Genomic DNA, 26899 nt, shown 5'->3' with positions numbered 1-26899 from the left:
GTATGAGGGCACCTGGGTGGCTCAGACGATTAGGCGTCTACCTTTGCTCAGGTCATAATCCTGGGGTCCCAGGATCGAGTACTGCATCCGGCTCCCTGCTCAGTGGGGAGCCTGCTTCTCCCACTGCCTCTCTCTCTCTGTCTTTCATGAATACATAAGTAAATCTTTTTAAAAATTTACAGTATGAAATTTAAGAAAGAACATCATATTTGTGATGGACACAAGCAAAGAATAAATTATGTAGTTAAAGAAAATCTCCTAGAACACAACAAGGAGGATTTAGAAATAGATTTGAGTATGAAAAAAGGTGGGTAGAAATGACAGCATTTGAATACCAGAAATCCTAGACAAAAAATCAAAATAAAAATAGCAAAAGGAAATATTTTGAAGAAATATTACTGTGAATTTCCCAAGAAGAGAGAGAAATAAACTCACACCAAAGGAGGATCTACAGTGCCAAAGAGTAGTGACTAGGAAAAACTCATATGATACATTAAAATGACATATAAAAATACAAAATACAAATAAAATAGTATCCATGGTCTAGAATGGAAAAGAAGATAAACTACAACAAAGTACTAGGTTTACATGCTGCTTCAAAAAAAATTATAGGAGCAAGAAGAAAAAAAGTGCATTGAATTATACTTTCATATCCAGCCAAAATGTCATTCAAAAGTGACTATTTAAGGGCGCCTGGGTGGCTTAGTGGTTTAAGCCGCTGCCTTCGGCTCAGGTCATGATCTCAGGGTCCTGGGATCGAGTCCCGCATCGGGCTCTCTGCTCAACAGGGAGCCTGCTTCCCTCTCTCTCTCGCTCTCTCTCTCTGCCTGCCTCTCTGTCTACTTGTGATCTCTCTCTGTCAAATAAATAATAAATAAAATCTTTAAAAAAAAACAAAAACAAAAACAAAAGTGACTATTTAAGAAAAATATTCAGATGCACTGAGCCTCATTGGCTTGGTTGCACAAAGGAACGTTTTGTAAACATGAGGAAGTTCATGAACTAAAACAGATTCAAATACAGAGGATGTTAAAAAAAGAAATGTAAATTAATAGTGACCAAATATCTTGGTAAACATCATCAGTATCATCCAGAAGTTAATTATTTTAACAACTGGAATAATAATTTAAAAATTAAGATGTGTTCTATTAACAGTAAAATTGAAAGGTTAATTTAAAGGGCATATGAGCAATATTATATCACGTAATCTGAATAATGTACTATTTCTTCACTTACACTTGAAATATTTACCAAAGGTAACTATTAGCTAGTGCATAAGGGAAGCCTCCATAAAAATTAAAGAATTGGTATTATAAAAACTACATTATCAGATCACTGTGCAACTGAGAAATCAATCCAAATATGCAATTCCTTTTTTTTTTTTAAAGATTTTACTTATTTATTTGACAGAGAGAGAGGCACAGAGAAAGAGGGAACACAAGCAGGGGGAGTGGGAGAGGGAGAAGCAGGCTTCCCGCTGAGTAGGGAGCCTGAAGTGGGCCTTGATCTCAGGACCCTGGGATCATGATCTGAGCCTACGGCAGACGCTTAACAACTGAACCACCCAGGCACTCCCAAATATACAATTCCTATATGGTTTTGAAATTTAAAACTATCTGTAAATATCTACATCTATATTTACTTGAACTATCATGAGTTAAAAAAGAAATCATGAAATTACAACACCTTTATCACTAAAATGTTTTTTAAAATGCCAAATATAAAACTTGGAGGGGTGCAGTAAAACCATTTTTAAATGAACTTTTTATTTGGCAATAGTTTTAGATTTACAAAATTTTGAAGAGGTAAGACAAAGTGTCCTTGTATACCATATTTCTATTTTTCTCTAACATTAATAGAATAACCAGAGTATATTTATATTTGTCAAAACTAAGAAACTGACATTTTATTTTTTTTATTTTTTTTTAAGATTTTATTTATTTATTTGACAGACAGAGATTACAAGTAGGCAGAGAGGCAGGCAGAGAGAGAGGAGGAAGCAGGCTCCCCGCTGAGCAGAGAGTCCGATGTGGGGCTCCATCCCAGGACTCTGAGATCATGACCTGAGCCGAAGGCAGAGGCTTTAACCCACTGAGCCACCCAGGCGCCCCGAAACTGACATTTTAATTACTATAACCCGAACTCCAGACTTCACTGGCATTTCATGAGTGTTTACATTATTATCCTCCTCCCAGGGTAGCATCTAATCCAAGATACTATACTGTATTCTCTTCTCATGTCTCCTTAGTCGGTTCTGATCTGGGATAGTTTCTCATTCTTTTCTTTTTTATAGGATGGCAACAGTTTTAGGAAGAACTTATTCTTTGCTAAATAATTATTCTTCTCACATATAAGAAAATCTTAAATGGTTCTTTGATTATTACTGTGACAGATGAATATATAGGAATTCATTTTACCAATTTTTCCAAAAAAATTAATGTACTTAAAATTATCAATCCATTTTCCTCTTTTTATTTTAATGTTTATATTAGAATTTTTAACTGGCATGATATAATACATAAAATTAAATGAGAAAACATTCTGTGTTAACATATTTCACTTTATAGTATCACCATTTGTTTCATTTCATGATTATTATTGACAATATTTTTAGTATAAATAAGTCTTGAAACAATTTCTCAATAACTCATGTATAGGGATCAAATACAACACATAATAAAATTAAAAATAAAACTTAGAATTGGATAATATTGACCAAAAAATAACAAGTTTTAAAATAAAATAAACATAAGGGTGCCTGGATGGCTCAGTCTGTTAAGGGTCTGCATTCAGCTCAGGTCATGATCCCACCCAGGGCCATGAGATCAAGGCCCACATGGTTGGCAGCGGCGGGGGGTGGTGGGTGGTGGGTGGTGGGGGGGGTGGGGGGGATGGGATGGTGGTCGCTGCACAGCAGGGAGCCTTCTCTCTTGCACTCCCCCTGTTTATGCTCTCTCTCTTTGTATCAAATAAATGAATAAACTCTTTTAAAAATGAAATAAACATAATTTTCATGGGATATTTTATAGCTTGGAGTGCTGGAGTTTAAAAAAGGAAACCAGTTGAGATGCTTGGGTGACTCAGTCTGCCTGTGGCTCAGGTCAAGATCCCAGGGTCCTGAGATCAAGTCCTGCATTGGGCTACTTGCTCATCAGGGAGCCTGCTTCTCCCTCTTCCTGTTGTTCCACCTGTTTGTGTCCTCTCAATCTCTGACAAATAAATAAAATAAAAATCTTTTAAAAAATAAAATAAAAAATAAGGGAAAACCAGTTGAATATTTATTAGCTAAGATTCCAGTAAAAAAAATCTAGAAAAGTTGTTGAATAATACCGATAACACCAATCAACAGTTAAATACACTATCAAGATATAACACAGAAAAAAAAGTCAAAAGGTCTACCTTTGAAAAGATTAACAGACTAGAAAATCATCTTTCATGATTGAGGAACAAAAGGAACAAATAAATATTATGAGCAAAACAGGGTGAAATACAGATTAAGCATATATTTAAATCAGTGAATATGAGTTGTATCAATAATTTTAAAACTTTGATTAAATAAATTTCAGAAAAATATAATTTTTCAAAACTAAATCAAAAAGGCATAAAAAGTAAAATGCTTTTCTGAAAAGAAAACATCAAGATCAGATGGATGTATGAATTCTATGAAATTATAATCAACAGATGGTTCCAATCTTCTATGAGTTGTTACAAAAAATAGAAAAATGAGTATTTTTGAGATCATTATATGAGGCCATTATTATCTTGATATAAAACCAGAAAAGGCATTATGAGAAAAGAATATAAACCAATTTCATTCATGGTTATATTTGTAAAAATTCCAAATGAAATCCAACATTATATAAAAGGTTGGGTGTATCCTCAATACAGAAAAAAGCACTTATAATTAACCATTCATTCATGATAAAAGCTTTTGTAAACCAGAATAGAAGGAAACTCCCTTAACTTGATGAAAAATATCTATAAAATTTGATAAAGAATATTAAGAAACATGATCCTAATGTAGAAATATTAAAAGTTTTCCCTTAATATTTTTAAAGACTTATTTATTTTGGAGAGAGAGACACAGAGCAAGAGCATGAGTGGGAGGGGCAGAGGGAGAGAGAATCCAAGCAGACTCTATGGTGAGCATGGAGCCCAATGTGGCTTGATCCCAGGACCCAGAGATTATAACCTGAGCTGAAACTAAGAGTCCAATAACAAATGAACTGTGCAACCGAGGCACCCGAAAAGTTTTACCTTTAAAATAAGGTAAATTAGGGGTGCCTGAGTGTCTCAGTATGTTAAGCATTTGCCTTTGGCTCAGGTTATGATCCCAGGGTCTCAGGATCAAGCCCCACCTTGGGCTCCTTGCTCAGTGGGGAATCATCTTCTTGCTCTCCATCTGCCCCCCCCACTTTCTCTCAAAAATGAATAAATAAAATCTTAATTAAAAAAATAAAGCACACATTAGAGGATATACTTCAATTTACCTTATATGAGGGGCTCTATCGGCCTAAAAACAAAAGTAAACTAAATAAAAAAGAATTGGAATGGGGGCGCCTGGGTGGCTCAGTGGGTTAAGCCTCTGCCTTCGGCTCAGGTCATGATCTCAGGGTCCTGGGATCTGGCCCCATGTCGGGCTCTCTGCTCAGCGGGGAGCCTGCTTCCTCCTCTCTCTCTGCCTGCCTCTCTGCCTACTTGTGATCTCTGTCTGTCAATTAGATAAAAATCTTAAAAAAAAAAAAAGAATTGGAATGGAGGAAATAATTATTTTCATTATGCAGAGATGATGATTTATTTCTTAAAACCACTGATGATTCTACCAGTAATTTATTAAAATAATTGTATAATTTAATAAATGCTTGGATATAAATCCACCTACCAAAATCAAATGCATTTTTGTATACTACCACAGATAGTTAGCAAAGCTTACTTTAAGGTAAAATGCATATATGTTAAAAAATTCATGAAGTGCCTAAAAATAAATTTAACAAAAGTATGAAACATCTGTGTGATTAACAAATTAAAAGTTTTGTTGACTGACATTAAAGAAGATCCAAATAGTGATTTGGGGACTTCTCTGACTCCATACAAATTTTAGGATTGTTTGTTCCAGCTCTTTGAAGAATGCCAATGGAATTTTGATTGAGATGGCATTGAAAGTATAGATGGCTCTGTGCAGTATAGACATTTTAACAATGTTTTTATTCCAATCCATGAGCATGGAATGCTTTTCCAACTTTTTATGTCATCTTCAATGTCTTTCATCAATGTTCTGTAGTTCCTAGAGTACAAATCCTTTACCTCTTTGATTAGGTTTATTCCAAGGTATCTTATGGTTCTTGGTGCAGGATATAGTACAGAAGCTTTGTATCATGCCACATTACTGAAATGCTGTATGATGAGTTCTAGTACTTTGGGGCTGGAGTCTTTTGGGTTTTCCATATAAGGTGTCATGTCATCTATGAATAGAGAGAGTTTGACTTCTTCTTAGCCAATTTGAATACTTTTATTTCTTTTTTGGTCTGATTGCTGTTGCTAGGACTTCTAGTACTATGTTGAACAACAGTGGTGAGAGAGGACATCATTGTTGTGTTCCTTATCTCAAAGGGAAGGCTGTCAGCTTTTCCACATTGAGAACAGTATTTGCTGTGAGTTTTTCATAGATAGATTTTATGAGTTTGAGGAATGTTCCCTCTATCCCTATACTTTGAAGAGTTTTAATCAGGAACAGATGTTATATTTTCTCAAATGCTTTTTCTGCATTAACTGAGAGGACCATGTGTTTCTTCTCTCTTCTTTTATTGATTTGTTCTATCACATTGATTGATTTGTGAATGTTGAACTACACTTGCATCACATGGATAAGTCCCACCTGGTCATGGTGGATAATCTTTTTAATGTACTGTTGGATCCTATTAGCTAGGATCTTGTTGAGAATCTTGGCATCCATATTTATCAGGGATGTTGGTCTGAAATTGTCCTTTTTGAGGGGCTCTTTGCCTGGTTTGAGGATCAAGGTAATGCTAGCTTCATAGAAAGTGTCTGAAAGTTTCCCCTCTGTTTCTGTTTTTTAGGAAATGTTCAAAAATAAAAACAAAGCTGGGGGCATCACATTGCCAGATTTCCAGCCTTACTACAAAGCTATGATCACCAAGACAGCATGGTACTGGCACAAAAACAGACATATAGACCAATGGAACAGAGTAGAGAATCCAGATATGGACCCTCAACTCAATGGTCAAATAATCTTCGACAAAGCAGGAAAAAATATCCAGTGGAAAAAAGACAGTCATTTTAATAAATGGTGCTGGGAAGACTGGACAACCATGTATAGACGAATGAAACTTGACCATTCTCTCACACCATACATAAAGATATACTGGAAATGGATGAGAGACCTCAACATGAGGCAGGTATCTATTAAAATCCTAGAGAAGAACATAGGCAGTAACCTCCTTGACATCGGCCATAACAACTTCTTTCAAGACAGATCTCCAAAGGCAAAGGAAACAAAAGTGAAAATGAACTTTTGGTACTTCACCAAGATAAAAAGCTTCTTTCTATACAGCAAAGGAAATAGCCAACAAAACAAAGAGGCAACCCACAGGATGGGAGAAGATATTTGCAAATGATACTATAGACAAAGGGCTGATATCCAAGGTCTATATAAAGAACTCCTCAAACTTAACACCCAAAAAACAGATAATCATGTCAAAATATGGGCAGAAGACATGAACAGACACTTCTGATGTTCATCATCTCTATCAGGGAAATTCAAATCAAAACCACATTCAGATACCACCTTATACCAGTTAGAATGTCCAAAATCAACAGGACAGGAAACAACAAGTGTTGGAAACAACAAGTGTTGGAGAGGATGTGGAGAAAGGGGAACCCTCTTACACTCTTAGTGGGAATGCAAGTTGGTGCAGCCACTTTGGAAAACAGTGTGAATATTCCTCAAAAAATTAAAAATAGAACTACCCTATGACCCTGCAATTGCACTAGTGGGTATTTACCCCAAAGATACAGATGTAGTGAAAAGAAGGGCCATATGTACCCAAATGTTCATAGTAGCAATATCCACAATAGCCAAACTGGAAAGAGCAGAGATTCCCTTCAACCAACGAATGGATAAAGAAGATTTGGTCCATATTTATAATGGAATATTATGCTTCCATCAGAAAGCATGAATACCCAACTTTGGTATCAACATGGATGGGACTGAAAGAGATTATGCTGAGTGAAATAAGTCAATCAGAGAAAGTCAATTATCCTATGGTTTCACTTACTCGTGGAGCATAAGGAATAAGATGGAGGACTTTAGGAGAAGGAAAGGAAAAGTGAACTGGGGGAAATCAGAAGGGGAGATGAAACATGAGAGACTGTGGACTCTGAGAAACTGAGGGTTTAGGAAGGGAGAGGGGTGAGGGGATGGGTAGCTTGGTGGTGGATATTAAGGAAGGCACGTATTGCATGGAGAACTGGGCGTTATACTTAAACAATGAATCCTGGAATACTGAAAAAAAAATAAAATAAAATTAAGATGTAAAAAAAAAGGAAGACCAAATAAAGGAACGCAGGAAGTGTACCATAATAAAGAAATCAGTTATCCCAAATTAATTTATATATTTACTCAATTTTCAATTATAATACCAACAGGGTTGTTTGAAGAACTTGACAAGATGATGAGAAAATTTTATTTAATAAAGATCCAAGACAGGTCAACTTCTTTTTTGCAGAAAAATATTGTAGAGAGACATGTTCTGCTTCAAAGCAGGACATATTTTTGAAATGTAATAATAAAGCAGTGTGGGCCTGGCATAAGCAAAGACAAAATAATCGGTAGAATGTAACTGTAATCTCAGAAATAGACTAATCATAAATATTTTTGTTATATTAAGAAGGATATATAGATCTGTTGGAACAAAACTGAAATTCGATTAATGGAGGTGTGAATAAATAGTTATCTTTAAATAAGAAATCAATTCCAATTGGGTTAAAAACATAAATGTCAGAAGAAAAATTATGGAAATCTTAATAGAAAATGTAGATAAAAATATTTCTGTACTCAGGGTGTAGAAGAATATCCCACACAAATTATAAAATGTGTCAACTCTTGCAGAAACAATAGATGAGATTGATTATATTAAAATTAAGAATTTCTGGTCAGTAAGGAACAACCTAAAGAAATAAAAAAGGTAAGTCTGAGACAGGGAGAAGATATTTACAACACATATAACCAAAAGGACATTACCTTCAAGAAAATATATGATTATTACAAACAATAAACAAAAGACAACCAAAGATTTTTTCTTAAAAAACAAAAGATGCAAACTGGAATTCTCCTGATGAAATTCATGCATCAGTAAATATATGAAGACATGAATAACCTTATCAATATTTATGAAAATACAAACCAAAATCGCAATAGGAAATAATTTGATATGCATTCAAAATGTAAAAACTAAGGTTTCTTAGAATATCCACTATAGGAGAGACTATAGATCAACCAGATCTTTTCTATGTTGCCAATGGAGATGTAAAGCTGTACAATCACTTTGGAAAAAAGTTTAGGGTAAAAAAATAAAGCCCTTTTTCCCAAGTAGATCATACATAACATATCTTTATTATAATGGTCAAAAACTACTAAAACTGAACATTTTCTTTAGGCACGGAAATCTATAAAATCATTTTAATAAATGAGATTAAAGAACATCATATTGAAGATAATACTTACTATTGCAGGGTGTCTCAAGGTAAGAATTGTGGAGGATCGCAAGGATAGATGTAAGTTATTATCAATTTTCTGGTTTTCCATCTGCATGGGTTTGTAAGATTTAATTTAATTTAAATAAATAAATAAACAATTGAATGCATAGGACCATCCATTAATACTGAAGATGGTGTGTGCTGAGACATATTTTTAAAATGTGTTATGGGAGGGCGCCTGGGTGGCTCAGTGGGTTAAGCCGCTGCCTTCGGCTCAGGTCATGATCTCAGGGTCCTGGGATCGAGTCCAGCATCAGGCTCTCTGCTCAGCAGGGAACCTGCTTCCCTCTCTCTCTCTTTCTGCCTGCCTCTCTACTTGTGATCTCTCTCTGTCAAATAAATAAATAAAATCTTTAAAAAAATGTGTTATGGGAATTGATAATGCAGTATCACAAAGTGAGTTTCAAAGCAGATCCACATGAATTATAGATATTATGCAACACCAAACGTTACTGACGGGCAAAGAACACAAACAAAGCAAGAACAAATTCAGCAGTATCTGTCTCTGGAAAGGCTCCATTATGTCAAGCATAACTTCCCCGAAAATCCCTTTTTCAACAGTAAGACAAATTTTTGTTTCAAGACAACAAATGTATTTTACTAGGAGTTTGGTGTGAGCTGATTCTTAGTTTTTACACTCCATTTTTTAAGAGACGGGCAACTTGTGTGACTATTTTCCATTCTTCAGGTGACAGCATCCCATAAATTTATAAATTTTATATTTCCAAAAAGCAATCTTGAAAGAGCAGGTGTGTCCTGCTGAAGAGACCTGGGATTAGAGTTCTCCTTGTTGTCCTTCTGCTAGTAAATTCCTTAAGTATGTTTATACATGAATTTCGTTGGGGAGGGGTGTCAACATTACCTTCTCGAGAAAGGAGGACAGAGTTGATGATGATGCAGTGTCAACATTACAGTGACACTGATGATGCAGTGTCAACATTGCCTTCTTGAGAAAGGAGGATAGAGTTATAGACATACTGTTAACCTTTTTCTTCCCCGATAGAAATATACCTGTGGGACAGACAGCGATAATAATTGGAATGAAGATGGGGATGAGAGACAGCAGTGAGAGGAATCAAACACTTTACAGTGCACCTGGGTGGCTCAGTTGGTTAAGTGACTGCCTTCGGCTCAGGTCAGGATCCTGGAGTCCTCGGATCGAGTCCAGGTTGGGGCTCCCAGCTCAGCGGGAAGTCTGCTTCTCCTACTGACCCTCCCCTGCTTCATGCTTTCTCTCATTCTCTCTCTCTCTCCCTCAAATAAATAAATAAATAAAATCTTTTTTTTTTTATGAAAAAAGAACAAAAAAAATTAAGGCTTTACAGAAAAGATGATAAAATGGGGAGAAGTCACGGAGTGTAGAGGTAAATGACATGTGGCAGAAACTATAATTCTTCACAGTGCCTTGAGAAAATACTTGGAAGTGAAAGGGAATTAGGTTTGCTACGGTTATGAATGATCCCAAACTCTTGGTGGCTTACATTAGTCATTGTTGAGCAATATCACCAGTCAGCATGGAAACCGGCCAATCTTGTGACAAAAGAAAAAAGTAAGCAAAACATGAAATAGGTGACGTAACTTTTGTTTGAAAGTTGTACAATAGTGGTGCCTGGGTGGCTCAGTTGTTTAAGCCGCTGCCTTCGGTTCAGGTCATGATCCCAGCATCCTGGGATCGAGTCCCGCATCGGGCTCTCTGCTCAGTAGGGAACCTGCTTTTCCCTTTCTCTTGCTCTGCCTACCTCTCTGCCTACTTGTGATCTCTGTCTGTCAAATAAATAAACAAAATCTTAAAAAAAAAAAAAAGAAAGTTGTACAATACTGCTTCCATTTATATCTCATTGGCCAAGTAAGTCACATACTCCCACCTCACTATGGGGTATTGCATTCCTCTCATAGGGTACCATTATACCACACCACAATGCACAGGGATGCATAATCATTTTACAATTGATAGGGGAGCAAATGATTGGAAGCCATAATACAATCTACCACTGGGAAAATGCTACAAAATACAGCTGGACAGAAATACAGGAGCATGGTCTTTAGTGCTGTACCATATAGGTGACATTACAGTATTTGAATATTATAAGCAGGCAAGTTAAAATAACTATATTTGACTTTCAGCAATATCCCTCTTACAGCTGCACAGATGATGAATCAAAGGGGAGACATTCTAAAGACATACTGGTTAAAAAAACTACTGTATGAATCTAGGCTATAGTAATGGAGACTGATGGGTGAGCAACCCAGTTAGTTTTAGGGAGAGAGCAACAGAAGGATTTGAAGACAAAAACTATGAGATTTCTGTGCTATATGCCATTTTGGATACTGAAACCTTTTGAAAGGTAGGAAATAGGTTTAGGGGCCAAAATATGACAATGAAACAGATATGATTCTGACTTTAGGAAAAACGTTTGGATTCTAGATATGTATTTTGGATTTAGGCATATAGGTAGAGAATCAAATTATGTGACTGACAAGATAGGCCTCTGCTTTTCTCTCTTTATATACAGCTCCAACACAAAGGAGAGAACAGAGTAATATGAATATTGAGAGATCAAGAAGGAAAGAGAATCCCATAAAGGGAGCTGAGGAAAGAAAACTATGAAAGAGTAGATAAATTGAGCACAGTGATATCATGGGAACCAAAGGAGGAAGATTTAAAAGGATAAAAATTTTCAAAATTTTCAAGTCACATGAAATGCTGGAAAGAGGTTATACAAGATAAAGATTTGTAAGTGTCCGGTTGTACGTGTCCAGTAGATTGGTCACCTTTTCCTGTTTCAGTGAAGTGAAAGCACAGAAACCAGGATGTGGTACCTTGAGTAATATGGTTTAGTGGTAAGGAAGCAAAAGCACCTCAAAGAGCAAGAGTAACATACGGCAAAAGCTATGAAGAGAGGTATTCTGTTGTTGCTGTTATTAAGTTAGGAGATACTGCAGTTCACATTACAGATTTGGTAAACTCGTCAGAGAGGAAAAGGTTGAAAATACAAGAGAGACAAGAGAGGATGACACACTGGACAGAGACCAAACAAAGATGTTTAGGAATCAGATGAGGAATCCAGGTGGAAGTATTACCAGCCATTAGAAAATAAATTGACATAGCCCTATGCTATGTTAAAAGTATATGATACCAGGGGTATTCATACTTTTTATGAAAAGGACCAGAAGTAAAGCTTTTGGCTTTGGGGCCACAGTACACAGTCTCTGTTACCACCACTTAGTTCTGCTTCTGTAGAGAAAAGGCACAATCCATAAATGAACGGGTGTGCATTTTATTTACAGAAACAGATCATTGGCCATGGTTACTGGCCCCTATATTATACTGCTAAATCTCTCCACGGAATAAGAAGGCAGATGGCTCTAGGGCCAAAAGATTTATAATACAGTAAATATAGTCCAGAGATCTGACTTCAAAAACAAATTCCAAATACACTTTTTATCATAAATTCATGTGTATATTATGTCAGATTTCTACCTACTGACATAAGCTTGTTTGTTTCCTTTAGAATAATAAATGAGTAAGAATGAGTAAAATCCTTCCCCAACAATTATTAAGCACTCTATCTTGTCATAAATAAATAAAAAGGTTTATTTGGTTATTTTTTTTTTTATCTTAATGGAAAATATCAAAACTCTGGCTGAAAAACCTTGACTTCTAATTAAATCAGCATGCTTGCTAATTTAGAGTAGTGCATAGACACTCACCTTAACTACAGAACTTTCCCAAAAAGAGTCACAGGAATATAAAGGCCATATTAAAGATATTTGTGCCAATTCTCTGCCTCTAGTAGACCATCCATACATGTTTTTCCTTTGATATGGACCTGTCCTCTAATAAGATAATCTAAAAGACGAATTTTCTTATCTTTCCACAGCTGGGACAAGGTTAATTTGAATACTGCCTATTGACACCATAAAGCCTTCAGTTTTGCTTGTGAGAGCTTGGGGACTTCTCAAGAATAGAGATCACACTTTTATATCTGCTGTTAAAGATAAGAACCTATTTTGGACTCAGTTCAAAGGAAAAAATGATGTACCACAAAAAAGTGTTTTCCCAAATATTCAAAAGTCCAAAAGAATTTTATTTCCTAGCTCCCACAGCAACTTGTCAATGATTTCCTTCAAACTGGGTGTGTATTAAGTAATTAAAACCAAGTTTCTTGGGGTGCCTAGGTGGCTTAGTGGGTTAAACCTCTGCCTTTGGCTTGGGTCGTGGTCCCAGGGTCCTAGGATCGAGCCCCATGTGGGCTCTCTGCTCAGTGGGGAGCCTGCTTCCCCCTCTCTCTCTGCCTGCCTCTCTGCTTACTTGTGAGCCTGCCTCTCTGCTTACTTGTGAGCTCTCTCTGTCAAATACATAAATAAAAAATCTTAAAAAAAAAAAAGCAAGTTTCTTTCCACTTAAGGGAGATTTCTGAAATTCCTCTGCTCTGCTGAATAAATGCATCCCATACTGATGTTTTTACTTTGAAATTCTCTGTCAAGTCTGGACATCCTCTGGACCACACTATTGTGTACATCAAATTAAATAATCTCCAACTACTTTCCAACATCTGACATGTGATTATGTGATTCTATCACCAGTTTTGTTTGTTTCTTATAGTGATAAGGAAAGTGATATTCAGAGATAGTCAACTAGTACCATAGACTATGACTGAAATTAAGGAGTACTTCCAACTTGGATTTATGTAGCAGAGTTCTGTGAGCTCAGATAATTGTTATTTGTGCCACCATATTAACTCAATGCATTTTTCTGTTCTGTCACATATCTGGCACAGGATAGAGGCAAAATATAGATAAAAAATTCACTTCCTGTTATAAACAAATGAGAGCCACAAAATCTCACAAAGACGTCATGCATGTTCTCTCTGATGTTCAGAATAGTAATTCTTTTTTAAAAAAATGACATGGGGGGGCGCCTGGGTGGCTCAGTGGGTTAAAGCCTCTGCCTTCGGCTCAGGTCATGATCCCAGGGTCCTGGGATCGAGCCCCATATGGGGCTCTCTGCTCCGGGGGCAGCCTGCTTCCTCCTCTCTCTCTGTCTGCCTCTCTGCCTACTTGTGATCTCTGTCTGTCAAATAAATAAATAAAAAGCTTTAAAAAAAAATGACATAGGATCACAGATTTATCCGAAATAGGCCTTTATTATAAGTCATGTATAATTTAGTATCTTCATATTACAGTTAAGGAAATTGAGACCTAAGGAAGGGATGTTACTTGCTAAAGGTCCTGAAGCTAAATAGTGTCAAATCCAGGATTGACGCTCCTAACCCAGTGCTCTGTTTATATAATCAAACTCCCTGTTACACATGTAGGAGATACAGGAAACATAGGACATCATCTTCTCTTGCTGCTGGATTTTTAACAGCATCAATGTAGGGTACAGGTGTCTTCATAGAGACTGGAAATCAATGATTTAGTTAAGAAAACAAGCAACTGATGAATACACACAAAAGAAGGAATTTATGAATTGAATCATTATTGGATTACGTCAAAGTTTTCATTCATAAATAGCAACCCCTTACAAGGTTTTGCAATCAATTGTATGGGTAACAAGCAGGTTTTTAATAGAATACGAGGGAAGCAAATAGAAAGAAACTCTTAAGGATAGAGAACAAACTGAGGGTTGATGGATGGAGGCTGGCAGGGGGGATGATGGGGTAAATGGATGATGGGTATTAAGAAGGGCACTTGTTAAAATGAGCACTGGATACTATATCCAAGTGATAAATCAATAAATTGTACTCCTGAAACCAATATTATACCATATGTTAACTAACTAGAATTTAAATAAAAACATGAAACACAAAAAAATAAACTGGAAAAAAGGATAGGATATATGATACCAGAAAGGTTAATATTTAGTACATTTTCATGAAATTCTTGTTTCAATTACAGATACATTTATGTATAGGTATGCTGATGTAATGCAAATTGAATGACTCACCCGGCATCAGAAGAAAACTATTTGAAAATCACTGGACTACACTACATCAACGGAACACAGGAATTCACCAGTACTACATGGCAACACAGTACAAATTGGTGTAAGAGCCAAGAAAGAAACTTTGATGCTGCAGTCATCACCTGAGTAGACGTTTTTGATCTAGCTTCTACTGAGGGAAGGTTCTGTCTGGTCTTAGCCTGCATTTCTTAGGTGCACCTATAATGGTTCAAATAATGCTCAGCCATCCCCCACCTCCTAAACCTAGACTCCGGGTCCTTGCAATAATATAGAATGATGTTACCACTGCTATAATAGACAGTTCAACACCACTTCACAAATTTCATGGAAAGAGATAACAAAAGCAAGATGCCCTCCCTGCTGCAGAGAAGAAGCAGCACCCAAAGAACAGAGGGTAGCGATGCGCTGAGCAATGGGGCATAGCCTTCCCATGATGGCAAAGAACATTACAGGAGAGCCATTCAATCAGAGGGGAGTTGACATCCCTGGAGCATAAAAGAACCCAAGGGGAAAAGGCAGAGATGTTATCTACTTGTTTCAAACCTGCACAGTGATTGATGGAATAATGTTCAGTTTTTTTCCACTGAATATGTATGTGATTTTCACCCTAGTCCCCCCATTTTAACTATATTTTGTACACAGTACTAGATATGTAGAGAACAATAGAAGAAAGTAAGCCACACAGACTGGGAAGATACTGAAGACTCATTTCTTGGGGGCGCCTGGGTGGCTCAGTTTGTTAAGCTGTTGCCTTTGGCTCAAGTCATTATCCCAGGGTCCCAGGATCAAGTCCCACATATGGCTCCTTGCTCAGCGGGGAGCCTGCTTCTTCCCTGCCTGCCATTTCCCCTGCTTGTGCTTGCGCTCTCCCTCTCTCTTCAATTACCTCACCTCATTCAAATAAATAAATAAAAATCTTAAAAAAAAAAAAAACCTATTTTGGGGGTCATCACAGATAAAAACCTGATAAATTAGGACACCAGGGTAGCTCAGTTGGTTAAGCTTCTGATTCTCTGTCTCAGCTCAGAATATGAGATCGAGCCCCGCATCGGGCTCTGCACTCAGCATGGACTCTATTTGTCCCTCTTGCTCTACTCTGCCTCCCACTCACTCTTGCTCTCTCAAATAAATAAATAATCTTTCCCAAAAAACTGATAAGCTAATTTTGAGAAATTTTCAGCATGGGGGCTCACAAATTCTTCATCAATCATGCACATATCTCTTCTCAAAGAGACTTTGAAAGAACTGCGGCTGACAATAGAGAAAACTGAACTCAAACTGCTGATCTTAATGTTAAATTTTTCTCTCTACTTTAAATCATCACTCACCTACAATTCCATGCTAGGAAAGAGGCGGCTATTGTGTCTACTAAAATTCTATTGTGTCTATAAAATTTTATTTTATATAATATCATTTTATATAATTATATTTTCCCAATCCCAACATGCAGCAAATGGGAAGGTGATTCTTTTCATTCCAAAAGTGAGAATGAGTATGAGGGTCCACTATAAATTCAGAAAGAAGCAAATATAGGAATAAGGGATCATTATAAGGTAGACCCTCAGCCAGGACATGACCAAAATTCACCTTACTATACTCTCACTTGATACTGTTATGCAGGGAGAAAGGCAAAATTTAGAATTAGGCAAAACCCTTGAGGGAACAAGCTAACATAGTCTCAGTCATTTCTTTTCTTTTCTTTTTTTTTTTTAAGATTTTATTTATTTATTTGAGAGAGAGAACATGAGAGGGGAGAGGTCAGAGGGAGAAGCAGCCTCCCTGCTGAGCAGGGAGCCCAATGTGGGACTCAATACAAGGACTCCAGGATCATGACTTGAGCCTAAGGCAGTTGCTTAACCGACTGAGCCACCCAAGCGCCCCAGTCTCAGTCATTTCTATATGTCAACTGGCCCAAACGTCCTCTGCTTCTTACTGCTCTTAGCCAGCCTCTTCGCTCCCTCTCTAATTCATGGCTCTTACACCTTCCTCTCAGGTTTCATTAATGAGTAACAGGAAATAGACTATTCCAGAGTAATGAGATATCCATCTCCACAAAAACCTTTTGAGTTAGGGAATATTTCTTTTACTGATTTAGGTATCATCTTACTCACTATGGAAAATCAGGATGTCAGAGACATCAAAGGACATTAAAAAGTTCTCCGATTCAAATGTACTTATTCTCTGCCCTATTCCTGCAATATTTGGGAGGATATGTGTTAACTTTATGAACTAATTTCAGCTGAAGAAAAAAAAAATTATATACTTAAAATATGCACTCCAAAGTTTCATTTAGAAGTTCTCTGTCCATAACAGGTTTCTACATTGCTTTAACTCAATATTGCATATATACCAGTCACTGCATCAAAGTAAAAATTATACTATGTACTTCTCCTACCTAACTCTTAAAATTCATCTTCTCTGGATCCTGCATTCCTTTATTGTGTATCTCTCGCCATCTCTGACAGAGCTCCTCTCCCTTCCCTCTCAAATCCTTTAAGGTGCCTGGTATTTCTGGCTTCCTGAAATTCAGAATGATAAAGTTCTATTCCAATAGCCTAGTTTGAACTTAACAGAAATTTGTTTCCATGTTCCAGAGATTTTTATTACTTCTAATAAGGAGTTAAATACATAGCTTATGGTGGTTCAACTTGTTATGATTTTTGACAGTGGTAAAACCAAACAGTATTATGAGGTACTAAAGCACACCAAAATCTCAATCAGGACATCTTCAAGCTATCTCAAATAAGTACACAGACTGAGTAAAACACAAGTATATCCTATGTAAATGCAGTTGCAAGACAAGTAATTTCCTACCTTCCAACCAGATGACTGATTCTTAAACCTCTTCTATATAGTAAGACTAGAAAAACCATGTGTTTAGGCAAAAACTTACGAGGTTCATAGTAGTATGAATTTTATGGTGTGGAGAAGAATGCCAGAGTAGATGGGATAGAACTTGGGTAACTTACAAAAGAGAGATACTCATATCTGTTGAATCTATGATCCAGTGCTAAACGACTTAGCAGGAACATATGTAAATTAGGCAAGTTTCATAACCAGATCCAATTTAGTAGGCCAAAAGAGACTGTGTAAATATCTGCATATAGATGGTAACCTTCTTTCCCACAGATATTTTTATTTCTGTAAGATGTCTATAGAAAAAAGATCTCTGGAGGGAGGGCTATAAGGGAGCCTGATACACAGCTTATCAACTTACTTTATATTTTATTTATTTATGTATTTATTTTTTAGGGAGAGAGGGGGAGCACACCCATGAGAGAAGGGAGTGAGGGGTAAGTAAAGGGGTAGGGAGAGGATCTCTTTCTTTTTCAGATTTTATTTATTTATTTAAAGAGAGAGAGAGAGAGAGAGCACGCACAAGCAGGGGGAGGGGCAGAGAGAGAGAGAATCTCAAGGAGATCCACACTGAGTGCAGAGGTCAGTGCAGGGCTGGATCTCATGACCCTGAGGTCAAGACCTGAGCCAAAATCAAGAGTTGGATGCTTAACCAACTGAGCCACCCAGGTGCCCCTCAACTTACTTTTTTATGTATTTTTTAAAATTCTATAGTAAGTGAATTTCGTCATTGTTACAGATGCAAGTCAAATAAATTCTTATACCTTTTTACTAAGGCAGAAACATGTTAATTTACATTAGGAGTTTGGGATTATATAATTAAATGAAGAGAGTTTCACTCCTGAAAAGAGATGTAGGAAATACTTTTTTGAGATAACAGTGCAATAAAGAATCTGAAGGCTGAGGGACAGACAGGACTAAAGAGGCTTTTTACCTCCCATATATTTAATGAATATTTGCAAAGGGCATTCTATAAGCAAAGTACTGTACCTTTTGCTACCAAACTAAGATTTGGCATCAGTTGCAAATTTAACATTAGACAGGATAAAATTAGGATATGCTATTTTAAGAAATAAGAAATATGACCTCAAGTAAATAATGCATTTTCTTCACATGTATATATAGAAGTAACATTCACTTCAAACTATCCATATCATAGGTAATTTACTTATTACATTACTTATTACACAGTCACTACTCAAAAATATACTTCTAAACCTTTCTTGATACTTTTAGGCATTTTATATTCTCCTTACATACTCTCAATTGAAGAAAATCTTTTCAAAGATGGATTTTACTGTTGGGAAAAAATATGCAGTCATATAAAACCATAATTTGGTTTAAAAAAATGGACAACCTGGGGCACCTGGGTGGCTCAGTGGGTTAAGCCGCTGCCTTCGGCTCAGGTCATGATCTCGGGGTCCTGGGATCGAGTCCTGCATGGGGCTCTTTGCTCAGCAGGGAGCCTGCTTCCCTCTCTCTCTCTCTCTGCCTGCCTCTCCATCTACTTGTGATCTCTCTCTGTCAAATAAATTAAAAAAAAAAAATGGACAATCAATCTGAATGCCGTGTTTTGGTCAAAAACATTTCAAAGACATTGTATAAGCCAGAAAATCATCATGTTGAAGAATCTAGTCACAATACTTTAAATTCTTCCAAAATTCCTATACAAGATTGATAGGACACTTGACCTCATTAAACAAATTTAGATGAACTGCCGTTGATGTCAAACTAAAACAAGTTCATATTAAATTGTATATACTCATTGGCTCGGATACAAAAATCTCCTTTAATAATTTAAGACTTGGACGTCATAGACACAGCAGCATTATTTTCATGTCATTCTAAAAACACGATGTTACAGAAGCTATTCAAGACAAAATTCAAGAATGTTGTCTAATGTCACTTAAAATGAGTAGAACTCATATCAAGTGTTGAATATCTGTTGTTTCAGGTGCATTCCTCTATATGTGCTCTTTCCTCCATAGAAATTTTCATAATGGTCCTGACTTCTTTCATGATGAGATTCAACTGCTTCTTTATCTGATTGTAACTCCTTGGCCATCTTTTACACAATTACCTCAGGAATAAGCTAAAACATGATGTTTCATCAGCTACCTTTAAACTTGGGACATTAAATCTCCTTATTCAGAGACCTTAAAATATACAGAAAATTTAATCTAGCAATTCTATTTTGACAATATGTCCTAAGGAATTAATTTCAAATGCAAACTGTTTTTTACCCATAAAGGTATTCAATACAATGTTAAAATGAGTCTCATTTTGTTTGTAAGTTTCAGAAACTCAACTAAACCTAACTTTAAGGATGAGGAGATTCTTAGTTCATTAATCCAAAAAAGGACTGAAAGACCAAGTTGTGGAAAGAACATGGGAGCAACTTTGCTCAGGAGCAAGAACATCAAGAATTAGAATGCTGGGACACCTGGGTAGCTCAGTGGGTTAAGCCTCTGCCTTCGGCTCAGGTCATGATCTCAGGGTCCTGGGATCGAGCCCCGCATGGGGCTCTCTACTCAGCAGCGAGCCTGCTCCGCCCTCTCTCTCTGCCTGCCTCTCTGCCTACTTGTGATCTCTCTCTCTCTGTCAAATAAATAAATAAAATCTTTAAAAAAAAAAAAAAGAATTAGAATGCTGTATATTAAGTCTATTTTTCTATGAATAAATGTTTGTCTTTCTCCACAAATCAGCCCTTTCCATATGACCTTATTTCCATCTGTCAACATCTGCCAAAATTTTTAATTTAAACTGTCAGGCATAACAAAAAGAATGTTCTATTAGTTTATAAATTCAAAAGATCTATGAAAGGCAATAATTAGCCAAGCTTGAAGTCAGGTGCTAACACTTTGACCTATCAACTATGGCCTAGATGATAAAGCCATGCAAGAATGTAGCCTCACCTTTGGTAACAAGATAGCTAGTGTAAGGACAGGAGTAAATCCCAGAAGAAGAAGAAGAAAGACACTGGATAAGACAATAATAGATACCTGGTAAAAGTGTAAATATTACAAACACCTCTGATGGCCAAAAATCTTTAATTTGTTAAATAAATTAGGATATGTATACTCAATGGAATCTGTAAAATCATTAAAAGTAATTTAAAATGTTTTTAAAAAACTAGAAAAAATACTTCAAAAACAAGTATTTTTAAACATTTTACTATATACAAAAAGAAATATATAAGGAATTATCTTAATTATACAAAGCAATTCATAGGAAAAATTGCAAAATCATGTAAAATACAAACAGATATTGACTACTGGTGATCTTTTTTTATTTTATGCATATTTCTACTTTCTGATTTTCCAAAACTACCTCAGACTTGTTACATTGAGGAAACAGAACAAAAACATAAAATGCGATTAAATAAACTCTTATATTTGACATTATCCATCTCTATAAGCTTCTTTTAAACCAGAAAATTCACACTTTCAGATTTAACTTCATATGCAATTTGATAAAAATTGTTACTCAAAATAATGGTCATTCATTTTTTAAACTTGTCATGGAACAATATGCATTTCTAGTTATCACAACTGACAGCACAGCATGGAATGAATGACTTAAAACACTGCTGTTGCATGATGGAATCTGTCAAAATAAGTACCTGCAATAAATAAACACATTCTTCCTTTCTCTACAAGTCTCAAATTAAATTCCATAATAGTGGGTTATTCAACCTTTGTGTCTTACCACTTACATTTAAATTTTCTGTAAAGAATGACATGCTCTGATACATATTTCTAAGTTACTTACATTTAACTTTTTTATAAAGATAATTACTTTTAATAAAAATCATAATCATGAAATAACAACTACATGTCAGTAGGAGAAAAAGAATAAATGAATGAGAGAGTGGATTTTCATTATACAATATGGTTCATAATAGGATTCCATTAAATTATCACCTCCAATAATTTTGAAAATGATGTTATTCAGGAAAAATACACATTATATAAGCATATCAACTCTATAAAATGAGGTCCACCAAGGAAGAGGAAGTAAGATATCAAGAATTATAGTGTCATTGCCCTGTATCTGAGAAGTTACAATATTCCTAGGACGTTGATACTTATATCTCATCTACAGAAGCAAGAGGTTGAGAGAAGAGAGAGATTGGAAACTTATGTTCGGTGTCAAAACTACACTATAACCAATTTCCCATTTAATCCTTATAAGAGTTATAGGAAATATACACTACTGCACTGATGTTACAGAAAAGAAAACAAAAATTCAGAAAAGTTGAGTACTTTTCTCAAGTTCAAGAATCTAAAAAATGGCAGATCTGGAACTCATAACTAGAAACTTCTAATTGACTACCCATAAAATTTCCACCATATCAGCTCTTGGTATGTGGAAACCAAAGATCAGGTGTGAATACAACAACTTAAAAACTAAGAAGAGTAATAATACTATATTTATAACCTAATTTAGAGTTTACAAGGGCATATGAATCTTTCTCTCTCTCACATTTCTTCCATTTGCTTGGATATGGTATACAACAGAGCTTTCATCCCACCTTAAAGCTAAGCACTCCATATGAGACTTCTGTTTTTCCTTCTGTTAAATCTGGTCCATGCAAAGCTACTCCATACTCAATAAAGGCACCACATATTTACCAAGGTGTCCAAGCCAGAAAGCTGTGTATAATCTTTGATCATCAAAATTATGTCACCATATTAATTCCTGAGAAATTAATTCCTGAGAAGTTATACTGTATCCACCACTAAAATACCTACTGAATCTGTCCTTTTGTTTCCATATCCACTGTCATAACATTAGTGCAAGGTACTAATCATGATAACTTTCCAAGACTATTACAACAACCTCCCTAGGGTGTACACCACTTCTGCTCTTAACCCTCCAATCTATTACTGCCATAGCACACAGAGAATCTTTTACAATTACTAGTAATTTTGATATATTTACTTTGAGGAAATCCTTTTAAAAAATGAGAGGTTTACCATGGTCATACCTGTGATAATATAGCAATATAAAATGTTGATTTTCCTCACATTTATATATAAATAATCCAATTGTAATAAAAAGCTACAATAATTTATCAGAAAGCTGATCTTAAGACCTTGAATTTTAATGGAATAAGAAAAGCCTACAAATAAGAAAAATATTTTTAAAATAACTAAAAGTGGGGTGGGAATATTGCTTTGATAAACATTAAGTTAAAAAAACAAACTAATTGAATCATTGGGTAACATAGTGAGTTAAACATCTGACTCATGGTTTTGGCTCAGGACGTGATCTCATGGGCTCTAGGATCAAGTCCCACATCAGTCTTTGCAGTCAGCAGGGAGTCTGCATGAAGATTCTCTACCTCTGGCCCTCCCCCAACTTGTGTGCTCATTCTATAAAATAAATAAATAAGTCTTTATTTTTAAAAAGTTAATTTAGGGACACCTGGGTGGCTCAGTCATTAAGCATCTGCCTTAGACCCAGGTCAGGATCCCAGGATTCTGGGATTGAGCCTCGCACTGGGCTCCCTGCTCCATGGGAAGCTTGCTTCTCCCTCTCCTAGTCCCCCTACTTGTGTTCCCTCTCACTCTGTCTCTCTGTCAAATTAATAAAAAAAATCTTTTTTTTAATCTTTTTTTAAAAAAGACAATTTAACAGTATTCACAAATCAATCAATGTGATATACCACATTAATAAAAGAATAAAAATCATATGATCAATCCTCTCTATAGAAGCAGGAAAAGTATTTGACAAAGCACAGCATCCATTCTTGATAAAAACTCTCAAAAAGGTAGGGATAGGGGCACCTGGGTGGCTCAGTGGGTTGATCCTCTGCCTTCGGCTCAGGTCATGATCTTGGGGTCCTGGGATCGAGCCCCGCATTGGGCTCTCTGCTGGGCAGGGAGCCTGCTTCCGCCTCTCTCTCTGCCTGCCTCTCTGCCTACTTGTAATCTCTCTCTCTGTGTCAAATAAATAAAATCTTAAAAAAAAAAAAAGGTAGGGATAGAGGGAATACGCCTCTACATCATGAAGGCCATATACAAAAGAACCACAGCTAATATCATCCATAATGGGGAAAAACTGAGAGATTTTCCTCTATGGTCAGGAACAAGACAGGGATGTCCACTCTTAGCACTGCTTTTTAACATAGTACTGGGAATCCTAGCCTCAGACAAAAATAAAAGGCATCCACAGTGGTAAGGAAAAAGTCAAACTTTCATTACTCACAGACATGATAGTCTAGGTAGAAAACCTGAAAAACTTCACCAATAAATTGCTTGAAATGAAACATGAATTCAGAAAATTCACAAAATTAATGTCTAGAAATTTCCTGCATTTACATACACCAATAATGAAACAGCAGAAAAAGAAATTTAATTAATCCCACTTATAATTGCACCAAAAAACCATAAGATACAGAGGAATAAACCTAACCAAAGAGGTAAAAGATATGTAGTCTGAAAACTATAGAACACTTATGAAAGAAACTGAAGAGCTCACAAAGAAATGGAAAGACATTCCATGCTTATGGATTGGAAGAAAAAACATTGTGAAAATGTTGATATTACCCAAAGAAATCTACACATGTAAGGCAATCTCAATCAAAGCATCACCAGCATTTTTTACAGAGCTAGAATAAACACTCTTAAAATTTGTATGGAACCACAAAAGATCTCAAATACCTAAAGAAATCTTGAAAAAGAAAAGCAAAGCCAGAGTCATCAGAATTTGAAACCTCAATATATATGACAAAGCTATAGTTATCAGCACAGTACAGCTCTGGCACAAAAACTAACATATTGTTGGGGCATCTGGGTGGCTCAGTCAGTTAAGCATCTGCCATTGGCTCAAGACATGATCCGAGGGTCCTGGAATTGAGCCCCACTTTGGGCTCCGTATTCAGTGCTGAGTCTGCTACTCCCCCGCTGCCCTTCTCCCCCACTGATTCTCTCTCTCTAGATAGCAGTCTCTCTCAAGTAAATAGATAAAATCTTAAGGAAAAAAAAAAAAACAGATAATGCTGATGAATGGAACAGAATAGAGAACCCAGAAATAGACCCTCAACTGCATGGTAAACTAATCTTTGGCAAAGCAAGAATTAATATCTAATGGAAAAGAGACAGTCTCTTCAACAAATGGTGTTACTGAAAACTGGACAACATGCAAAAGAATGAAGCTGGATGACTTTCTTACAACACTAACAAAAATAAATTCAAAATGGATGAAAGACCTAAATGTGAACAGGAAACCATCAATATCTTAGAGGCAAATACGGAAAGCAACCTCTTTGACCTTGGCTATAGATACTTACTAGATATATCACTGAAGGAAAGGGGAACAAAAGCAAAAATTAAATATTGGCACCTTCATCAAGATAAAAAGCTTCCGCACAGCAAAGGAAACGATCAAGAAAACTAAAAAGTAAACTTTGGAGTGGGAGAAGATATTTGTAAATGACATATCTGATAAACAGTTAGCCTCCAAAATCTATAAAGAACTAACAAAAATCAATACCCCAAAACCAAATAATCCAGATAAGAAATGGGCAGAAGACATGAATAGACATTTTTCTAAAGAAGACATCCAGCTGGCTAACAGACCGATGAAAATATACTCAACATCATCAGGGAAATACAAATCAAAACTATGATAAGATGTCACCTCACACCAGTCACAATGGCTAAAATTACCAACATAAAAACAACACATATTGTTGAGGAATCAGAGAATGGGGAACCTTCTATCACTGTTGGTGGGAATGCAAACAGGTGCAGCCACTGAAAAACAGTATGGAGGCTCCTAAAAAGTTAAAAATAGAAATATCCTATGACCCAGCAATTGCACTACTAGGTATCTACCTAACAAAAACAAAAATGCTGACTTGAAGGGACACATGCACGCAATGTTATAACAGAATTATCAATAATAACCAAATTACGGAAAGAACCCAAATGTCCAATGACTGATGAAGGGATAAAGAGGTTGTATGTATACAATGGAATATTACTCAGCTGTAGAAAAAATGAAATCTTGCCATTTGCAATAACATGGATGGAGATAGAGTGCTATCTTTGCTATGCTAAGCAAAATAAGTCATTCAGAGAAAGAAAAATACTATAATGATTTCACTTATATGTGGAATTTAAGAAATAAAACAAATGACCATAGGGGGAAAAACAAGAAAGGCAAAGTATACAACAGAGTCAGCTATAGTAAATGAAGTGAGGGATGCTAGAAGGGAGTTGGGGGAATGGGTTAAATAGGTGATGGGTGTTATGGAGGGCACTTGTGATGAGCACTGGGTGTCATATGCAAGTGATGAATCACTGAATTCTACTGCTGAAACTAATATTACAGTATATACTAACTGGAATTTAAATAAAAAATTCACAGAAAGAGCCAGTGTAACAAAAACAATTTATATTAGGTACTGACAGACTAACAGAACAGAGGTAGTATAAAAATCTATGAAGAAACAAATTATTTAGGAAATGTCTTGGTAAAAGTGGTTTACACTACGGAGAAGAATACAAGTTTATCTCTATCCCACAAATATTTTAAAAAGCTATAAAAGGATGAACAAACTATAAAGGAAAAGGATAAATTATAATGATAAAATTATATGAGACTATTTCTATGATCTTGACAATGGAAAAAACTTCTTAAATACGATTTTTAAAAAAACATAAACAATGGAAAAAACAGGAATGTGACTATTATCTCATATAAAATTTCAGTTCAAAGAAAGTAATGTTAACATCATTTAAAAGTTAACAGGGGGAGTCTGAATGATACAGTTAGTTAACCGCCTGACTCTAGGTTCTGGCTCACATCATGATCTCAGGGTCATGAGATTGAGCCCTGAGTCGGGCTCTGCACTCAGCGTGGAGACTGCTTCAGTTTCTCTCCCTCTCCCTCTATCCCTCACTGCTGCTCTCTCTCTCAAATAAATAAATTGTACAAGAAAAAAAAAAAAAAGAAAGAGAGAGAGAGAGAGAGAAAGAAAGAAAAAGAAAAGAAAAAAGTTAACAAATAATAGGTTGGTAGAAGACATATACAAGATTTAAAACAAAGAGGGAGGGCAGTGCAGTTGCTTAGTTGGTTAGGTCTTTGACTATCAGCTCAAATCATGAACTTAGGGTTGTGGGATCAAGCCTCACATTGGGCTCCATGCTCATCTCAGAGTCGGCTTGTCCCTCAACCTCTACCCCCTCCCTGCTCTCTCTCTCAAACAAATAAATAAATAAATGAATAAAATCTTTTTAAAAGATTTTTTTTCTTTTTTTTCCTTTTTTTTAATTTTTTTTTATTTTT

The sequence above is a fragment of the Enhydra lutris genome, unplaced genomic scaffold, assembly GCF_002288905.1.
Source record: "Enhydra lutris kenyoni isolate GAN:26980312 unplaced genomic scaffold, ASM228890v2 scaffoldscaffold53, whole genome shotgun sequence".
Taxonomy (NCBI): Eukaryota; Metazoa; Chordata; class Mammalia; order Carnivora; family Mustelidae; genus Enhydra; species Enhydra lutris.
This window is presented reverse-complemented; position numbering follows the sequence as displayed.